Source organism: Helianthus annuus, chromosome 7, assembly GCF_002127325.2.
Source record: "Helianthus annuus cultivar XRQ/B chromosome 7, HanXRQr2.0-SUNRISE, whole genome shotgun sequence".
NCBI lineage: Eukaryota > Viridiplantae > Streptophyta > Magnoliopsida > Asterales > Asteraceae > Helianthus > Helianthus annuus.
Window position 1 is genome coordinate 82,690,150 of NC_035439.2, and position 9,761 is coordinate 82,699,910.

At 42.8% G+C, this 9,761-nt stretch overlaps 1 non-coding gene across 1 annotated transcript; it reads right to left on the reverse strand.

The window, feature by feature from the left end:
• Nucleotides 1–9,396: 9,396 nt before the first annotated feature.
• LOC118480703 lies at nt 9,397–9,502 on the reverse strand. Its single transcript, XR_004863681.1, has one exon. It is a non-coding gene; the product is annotated as a small nucleolar RNA R71 (small nucleolar RNA).
• Nucleotides 9,503–9,761: the final 259 nt, after the last annotated feature.

Sequence of the window (9,761 nt, forward strand, 5' to 3'; positions counted from 1 at the left end):
ACGAGTTTCTAGTTATGCTATTCGGATTTTAACAAACGCACCTGCAGTCTTTATAGATCTAATGAACAGAGTGTGCAAACCCTACCTAGACAAGTTTGTCATAGTCTTCATCGACGACATCCTGATCTACTCTAAGAGTCAGGAGGAACACGAGCAACATTTGCAACTTATTCTGAAGCTCCTTCGAACAGAACAATTATACGCCAAGTTTTCGAAATGCGACTTTTGGCTTAGTGAAGTCCACTTTCTAGGCCATGTGGTAAACAAGGATGGGATTCATGTTGATCCATCCAAGGTAGACTCGATCTGGAACTGGCCTGCACCGCGTACACCAACGGAGATACGCCAATTCTTGGGTTTGGCGGGTTATTACAGGAGGTTTATCAAAGACTTCTCAAAGATTGCGCAGCCGCTTACACTACTGACACAGAAAGGTGTTACTTATCGTTGGGGTAATACACAAGAAACGGCTTTTCAACACTTAAAGGATAGACTCTGCAGCGCACCTATTCTGTCATTGCCAGAGGGCACAGATGACTTTGTGGTCTACTGCGACGCATCAATTCAGGGTCTTGGTTGCGTACTAATGCAACGGGATAAGGTCATTGCTTACGCTTCGCGCCAACTTAAGATTCACGAGCGGAATTACACTACACACGATTTAGAGCTGGGAGCTGTCGTTTTCGCGCTTAAGATATGGCGACATTACCTGTACGGTACCAAGTGCACTATCTACACCGATCACAGGAGTCTCGAGCATATCTTCAAGCAGAAGGAATTGAACATGCATCAACGTCGATGGGTCGAACTACTGAACGATTACGAATGCGCCATCAAGTATCATCCAGGCAAAGCCAATGTTGTGGCTGACGCCCTCAGTCGAAAAGACACTACGCCTAGACGCGTACGAGCACTACAACTTGCCATCCAGTCTAGTCTTCCGGCGCAAATACGAGATGCTCAGGTAGAAGCATTGAAACCAGAAAACGTCAGGTCTGAGGCCCTACGCGGCTCAAGACAACGATTAGAACAAAAGGAAGACGGCGCCTACTACGTAACAGGACGCATCTGGGTCCCACTTTATAGCAACTTACGCGAGCTTGTAATGGATGAAGCCCATAAGTCTCGCTACTCGGTACATCCAGGTTCGGATAAGATGTACCACGATCTCAGAACTACGTATTGGTGGCCTAGCATGAAGGCCCACATAGCAACTTACGTCGGTAAATGTTTGACTTGTGCGAGAGTCAAGACGGAATATCAGAAACCATCAGGCCTACTTCAGCAACCAAGGATACCACAATGGAAATGGGAAGAAACTTCCATGGATTTTGTTACTGGCCTGCCTAGATCCCAGCATGGAAACGATACCATTTGGGTGATTGTGGATCGACTCACGAAGTCTGCACACTTCTTGGCTATCAAGGAAACAGACAAGTTCTCTACCTTAGCAGGCATCTACTTGAAAGAAGTGGGTTCGAGACACGGGGTGCCAATCTCCATTATTTCGGATCGTGATGCACGATTTACTTCAGAACTGTGGCAAGCAATGCACAAATCTTTTGGCTCACGGTTAGATATGAGCACAGCTTATCATCCTCAGATGGATGGGCAGTCTGAGCGCACTATCCAGACTCTAGAAGACATGCTTGGGGCATGTGTTATCGATTTCGGCAACAGCTGGGAAAAACATCTCCTGTTAGTGGAGTTTTCATATAACAACAGTTACCACAGCAGCATTCAAGCCGCTCCATTCGAGGCATTGTACGGGCGTAAATGCCAATCACCTCGTTGTTGGGCAGAGGTGGGCGATAGTCAGATCACAGGTCCAGAACTTGTAGTTGATGCTACTGAACGGATTGCACAGATACGACAACGCATGGCGGCAGCTCGTGACCGTCAGAAAAGCTACGCTGATAAGCGTAGGAAACCACTCGAGTTCTAGGTTGGGGATCGGGTGTTACTCAAAGTCTCGCCCTGGAAGGGTGTAGTTCGTTTTGGCAAACGAGGCAAACTCAATCCACGTTACGTCGGACCATTCAAAATCATAGAAAGGATAGGCAAAGTGGCCTATAAACTGAACTTACCAGCAGAACTCGGTGCAGTTCACAATGTTTTCCACGTGTCGAATCTGAAGAAGTGTCTGTCAGATGAGACCCTCATAGTTCCTTTAAAGGAGCTCACTATCGACGAACAGTTGCATTTCGTCGAAGAACCTGTTGAAATTACGGACCGGGATGTTAAGGTCCTCAAGAACACCAGAATACCTCTTGTTCGAGTTCGTTGGAACTCCCGCCGAACGAGAAGACCAAATGGAACTCAAATATCCCCAGTTATTCAAAAACAATGCAACTACTACTGAGGCTGAAGCTACTACAGAATTTCGGGACGAAATTCTAAATCAACGGGGGGATGATGTGACATCCCAGGAAAACCAGTGAACGATACAACTTAACTAGCTTCCTCGGTAACCGCATGCTAAATTTCTGGACGAAATTTCCTTCAAGTTGGGGATAATGTGACAACTCGAGTTTCCAAGATTTCTTATTTGCATTTATCGCACGTTGACTGTTTAGTTGCTTTATTGTTTGACTTGTAACTGTATACGTTGTGATAAGTTTAAAGGTATTGTGATTGTTACAATTATATGTTTGGTGATATAATATGAAACTTGTTGAAAAACTTAGACTGTTAAGCCACGAAATGACCCGATGAAACAGATGTGTTTCGCCATAAATCATCACGACGAAACAGGGTTTGTTTCGCCATCCCTAGCTCGACGAAACAAGTAGTTTCGCCGGCCAAGTGTTACGCGTGGCCCAGTAATGGCCCAGTACGTTACACCGAGTATTTAACTAGTTCTACGGGTTATTTGTTGCAACTTTAGCAAACAAGAAACCCTAGAGCTCCTTTTCTCTGTTGACGGCAATCTTGTGTTCCCGAAGCCCCCAAATCGATCAAGTTACTATTCTGTTCATCGTGGTTAGTGTTTAACCTTTGTGTGATTGTTGGATTGTATCATCGTTAACTATTCTTGCTTGAATTCATTAGGAGTATGCTAGATAATGTTGTGTTCATGATTGATTGATGAATTAGCTAAAATGGAATTGATTATCGGTTACGGTTCTGTGTGTCGGATTGGATTGTTTATGGTTGAATTAGTATATAGATTAGAGATTATGTTAATAATCGTCTATACCATTATTCATGAAAGGTACAAACATGTTTCTGAATGATGAAATTGTGATGTGATATTCGTATGCTAGATTGTCTAAGGTTGACAGATGGTTATGCTCTGGTTAGTAATCAATGATATCGACGATTTGCTGAATGACTGTATGATTCTGTATGACGGAAATTAGGGTTTTCTGTACGTAACTGTTATGTGACGTAACATGACGAAACGAATAGGACGAAACACAAGTGTTTCGCCTAGACCAATTACGACGAAACAACCTTGGCGAAACAGAAGTGTTTCGTCGGAGAGGGTTCACGGCGAAACAGGGGGTGTTTCGCCGAATGGGTAATCTGCACAGTAACCTGGTTAAATTCTGTTAGAAGTTAACTGGATTTATTAACTGATGTTAGATGATATGCATGACTTGTATGAACTTGAATATGTGCTTTATGTTATGCGTGAATTGCAAATCCGATACTACTGTGACTGTATATGCTTACATGGACTTAGTGGATATAAACTGATTATGTATACGTGTGTACTTTAGGACTTGACTGATTGTTTGTGAGCACATACCTTAGCATACCGAGAAAACCAAGGTGAGTTCACACTCTTACCAAGGCATGGGATTCCCGGGGTTGGGAATGGGATGGAATGACTACTTGTACTTACATTGTTACTGGAATTACGTACCACCGACCCGTTAGGGGAAGGTCACTTATAGATATGGCTAGACTAGTAATACCTGGGAAGCCCCCACTAATCTTTGCACACATGCCTGGAATGGTCGCGATACAAATGCTAATCTTCGCACACCACTAGAATGGCCGTGATACAAATACTAAACTTCGCAAACATGCCTGGAGGGCCGCGATACAAATATAACTAGTCTAGAATACATGGGAAACTCCCACTAATCTTCGCAAACATGCCTGGAGGGCTGATGTGTGTAAAATGCAACATATAAATTACATCAAATGAGGCATAAAACTAACCCTTTTTAAGTACTAATGTTGGAAAAAGAGTGTTTTTGTTTTCCTTTTGTATTTTCAGGATGAAATGAGCTCAAATTCACAAAAGAAGCAAAAAGACAGCTAAATCTAACATAACTACAAGAAAAGGAATAAAAGTGGATTGCCCGACCCCTCACGGCATCCTCCGAAGCAAGAATGGAGAAGTCAGAAGACTGAACACGCCCCGTGCTCAGCCAGCACGGGGCCGTGCCCAAGAAGCAGCAGAAAAGACAAACCTATAAAAGCTTCTATTGCCCACCACGGGGCCGTGTCCAGTGAGCACGGGGACATGGCGAAAGTACAGCAGGCGCATTAATTTTAATTGCGAATTACAATTAATGAAGAGAGATAGTGTCAGACGGGCACGGGGGCGTGTCCAGCGGACACGGGGCCGTGCCCAGCCTTCTGTTCAGCCTATAAATAAGAGTGCTTGGCTTCATTTCAACTCATCCCTTGGCACACCACCTCTCTCACACTTCATCCACCACCCACCACCATCACAACACCATCATCCACCACCATCATCCATTGTCCATCATAGAGTGTGTGAGTCGTCTCGGGATCCAAGATTGATCGTAAGAGTTCTTGACAATCAAGGCCATGTTTGCCTAAGTCTCTTACATCACTTGGTGAAGACAAGTGTTTAGTATAATACTTTTTATTTTTAATCTTTTGCACTTTTTATTTGGTTTTGTATTAATGACTTTAATAACTAGTTACTTATGTTGAAGGTGATCTTTCCTTATCGTTTGTCCGTGGTGTCTTGGCATTATTTTACTATCTATATAAAAAAAAAGATTTTCACCATTCATATCTCCACGGTCTATATGGAGGTATGTTGGCTACCTGGTCGCGGGTTAAGGGAACGGTTTGGTAAGGGTCTTGCCCTTGTTCAGCGTTTAGAGGTCCTGCAAGGGACCTGGGTCAAATTTAGTAGGATCTCCTTCAATGCCCTAGGTATTAGATGGCGGGGATCCAAACTCTTTGACCCCCTCATAAGTTAACTACTATTAATACTATAACCCGGCTATTTAGGACTGTATCCCTGCTGACTCAGACTACTTAGCCGAGGGTAACGTCACCGCCAAAAGCGGGGCCTACCATAATTTGCATTAATAACTTAATTCATTATCTTTCAATAATCCGACCATTTAGGATTGTATCCTTGCTGACTCAAACTACTGGGTTGAGGGTAACGTTACCTTCAAAAGAGGGGCCTACTACAATAACTAAGATAATCTCTTAAACAAGTGCAAAAGTGCAAAAATAATCAAAGGTTATACTAATAATCAAAGGGTTTGTTTCGCCATCCCTAGCTCGACGAAACAAGTAGTTTCGCTGGCCCAGTGTTACGCGAGGCCCAGTAACGGCCCAGTACGTTACACCGAGTATTTAACTAGTTCTACGGGTTATTTGTTGCAACTTTAGCAAACAAGAAACCCTAGAGCTCCTTTTCTCTGTTGACGGCAAATCGATCAAGTTACTATTCTGTTCATCGTGTTTAGTGTTTAACCTTTGTGTGATTGTTGGATTGTATCATCGTTAACTATTCTTGCTTGAATTCATTAGGAGTATGCTAGATAATGTTGTGTTCATGATTGATTGAAGAATTAGCTAAAATGGAATTGATTATCGGTTACGGTTCTGTGTGTCAGATTGGATTATTTGTGGTTGAATCAGTATATAGATTAGAGATTATGTTAATAATCGTCTATGCCATTATTCATGAAAGGTACAAACATGTTTCTGAATGATGAAATTGTGATGTGATATTCGTATGCTAGATTGTCTAAGGTTAACAGATGGTTATGCTCTGATTAGTAATCAATGATATCGATGATTTGCTGAATGACTGTATGATTCTGTATGACGGAAATTAGGGTTTTCTGTACCTAACTGTTATGTGACGTAACATGACGAAACGAATTGGATGAAACACAAGTGTTTCGCCGAGACCAATTACGACGAAACAACCTTGGCGAAACAGAAGTGTTTCGTCGGAGAGGGTTCACGGCGAAACAGGGGGTGTTTCGCCGAATGGGTAATCTGCACAGTAACCTGGTTAAATTCTGTTAGAAGTTAACTGGATTTATTAACTGATGTTAGATGATATGCATGACTTGTATGAACTTGAATATGTGCTTTATGTTATGCGTGAATTGCAAATCCGATACTACTGTGACTGTATATGCTTACATGGACTTAGTGGATATAAACTGATTATGTATACGTGTGTACTTTAGGACTTGACTGATTGTTTGTGAGCACATACCTTAGCATACCGAGCAAACCAAGGTGAGTTCACACTCTTACCAAGGCATGGGATTCCCGGGGTTGGGAATGGGATGGAATGACCACTTGTACTTACATTGTTACTGGAATTACGTACCACCGACCCGTTAGGGGAAGGTCACTTATAGATACGGCTAGACTAGTAATACCTGGGAAGCCCCCACTAATCTTTGCACACATGCCTGGAATGGCCGCGATACAAATGCTAATCTTCGCACACCACTAGAATGGCCGCGATACAAATACTAAACTTCGCAAACATGCGTGGAGGGCCGCGATACAAATATAACTAGCCTAGAATACATGGGAAACTCCCTCTAATCTTCGCAAACATGCCTGGAGGGCTGATGTGTGTAAAATGCAACATATAAATTACATCAAATGAGGCATAAAACTAACCCTTTTTAAGTACTAATGTTGGAAAAAGAGTGTTTTTGTTTTCCTTTTGTATTTTCAGGATGAAATGAGCACAAATTCACAAAAGAAGCAAAAAGACAGCTAAATCTAACATAAATACAAGAAAAGGAATAAAAGTGGATTGCCCGACCCCTCACGGCATCCTCCCAAGCAAGAATAGAGAAGTCAGAATACTGAACACGCCCCGTGCTCAGCCAGCACGGGGCCGTGCCCAAGAAGCAGCAGGAAAGACAAACCAATAGAAGCTTCTATTGCCCACCACGGGGCCGTGTCCAGTGAGCACGGGGGCGTGGCGAAAGTACAGCAGGCGCATTAATTGTAATTGCGAATTACTATTAATGAAGAGAGATAGTGTCAGACGGGCACGGGGGCGTGTCCAGCGGACACGGGGCCGTGCCCAGCCTTCTGTTCAGCCTATAAATAGGAGTGCTTGGCTTCATTTCAACTCATCCCTTGGCACACCACCTCTCTCACACTTCATCCACCACCCACCACCATCACAACACCATCATCCACCACCATCATCCATTGTCCATCATAGAGTGTGTGAGTCGTCTCGGGATCCAAGATTGATCGTAAGAGTTCTTGACAATCAAGGCCATGTTTGCCTAAGTCTCTTACATCACTTGGTGAAGACAAGTGTTTAGTATAATACTTTTTATTTTTAATCTTTTGCACTTTTTATTTGGTTTTGTATTAATGACTTTAATAACTAGTTACTTATGTTGAAGGTGATCTTTCCTTATCGTTTGTCCGTGGTGTCTTGGCATTATTTTACTATCTATATAAAAAAAAGATTTTCACCATTCATATCTCCACGGTCTATATGGAGGTATGTTGGCTACCTGGTCGCGGGTTAAGGGAACGGTTTGGTAAGGGTCTTGCCCTTGTTCAGCGTTTAGAGGTCCTGCAAGGGACCTGGGTCAAATTTAGTAGGATCTCCTTCAATGCCCTAGGTATTAGATGGCGGGGATCCAAACTCTTTGACCCCCTCATAAGTTAACTACTATTAATACTATAACCCGGCTATTTAGGACTGTATCCCTGCTGACTCAGACTACTTAGCCGAGGGTAACGTCACCGCCAAAAGCGGGGCCTACCATAATTTGCATTAATAACTTAATTCATTATCTTTCAATAATCCGACCATTTAGGATTGTATCCTTGCTGACTCAAACTACTGGGTTGAGGGTAACGTCACCTTCAAAAGAGGGGCCTACTACAATAACTAAGATAATCTCTTAAACAAGTGCAAAAGTGCGAAAGTAATCAAAGGTTATACTAATACACGAGTCGGATCCAAGTGATTCATCTTGTCTATCTGTTTTTATTTTTATTTTATTTTTCAGCATTTAGTTAGTTTTTATTTTCTTAGTTTAAAAACCTTTTCTGACTTTTTTTGATTTGATTAGACGTTGAGGATAAACCGGTACTAAAAGCTCTTGTGTCCTTGGACGACCTCGGTATCTTACCAACACAATACTACATCCACGATGGGTGCACTTGCCCATATGTGTGTTTAGTGTTAGTAAATATCGTGTTTTATAAATTTAAAACTTGGCTAAAAGTGTAAAAAGGGCTTAAATATACATCAAAAAACATATACACACTGACACGCATCAAGTTTTTGGCGCCGCTGCCGGGGACACAAGGATTTTAAGAAAGTTAGGAATCAAAGGCCTAATCATATTTTTCTTTTTCGTTTTAATTTTTTAGGATTTTCTTAGTTTTTCAGCTTCTGCAGAGCTCAGCACGGGCCGTGCCTGGTCGGACACGGGCCGTGCCCAGCATCGTTACTGGCAATTTTTAGTTTTCCAAGTTACAGAAGGCTGAAAACGGGGCCGTGTCGGTGCAACACGGGGTCGTGTCCAACTTTCCAGTAACTGGGATCTGGAAAACAATCACTGTAACTCCGACCACGGGCCGTGTTCGTTGAGCACGGGGCCGTGGTGAACCTTCTGACCAGCATTCTTTTCTGTTTTTATTGCAGGACTTGGAACCAGACGCCATCGTACGTAGTGTATGAGCTCCAGTTCTAATAAGGACATAAAAGAACCTCTAGAAGAATCCGAACGCTTTCTCAGAAAAAGACTAAAAGCTAAAAACCAAGAGAAAGTTTCGGGGAATCCACCCATGGCGGACCAACGTACCCTCATGGATTATCTACGACCCACCGTAGGTAACCTAGGCGCCGCTATCAATGCACCGAATGTTGAAGCCAATAACTTCGAACTTCGGCCGCATTGATACAACGCAACCTTCCATGGGCTTGCGGACGAGGATCCCCATATACATATTACTAATTTCTTAGAAATATGTGATACCTTTCGGATCAATGGAGCATCAAATGACGCCATCTACCTCCGAATGTTTCCTTTTTCACTAAAAGACCGAGCGAAAGCTTGGCTCAACGCCCTCCCAGCTGGATCGGTAAACACCTGGGATGAACTAGCCCAAAAATTTCTATATAAGTATTTCCCTCCCGCTAAAACGGCTAAATTAATGGCTGAAATTAATACATATTCACAAGAGGACGGGGAATCCTTATATGAAACTTGGGAAAGGTTCAAGGAACTATACGCAAGTGTCCACATCATGGCCTTGCGATATGACAACAAGTATCCACTTTCTATAATGGATTGTTACCACACACAAGGCAGACACTTGACTCTAGCTCCGGGGGACTTTCAGGTAATCGCCGCCCGTATGAAATATATAACCAAATTGAGGAAATTGCTCAAACCAATTTTCAGTGGCACACTACCCGAGGCAATAAATCTATTGCCCCGGGCACCCATAAGGTTGATGAAAGCACTTCTTTGCAAGCCCAAATCGAGGCCCTTTCTTCAAAAATAAAAAAA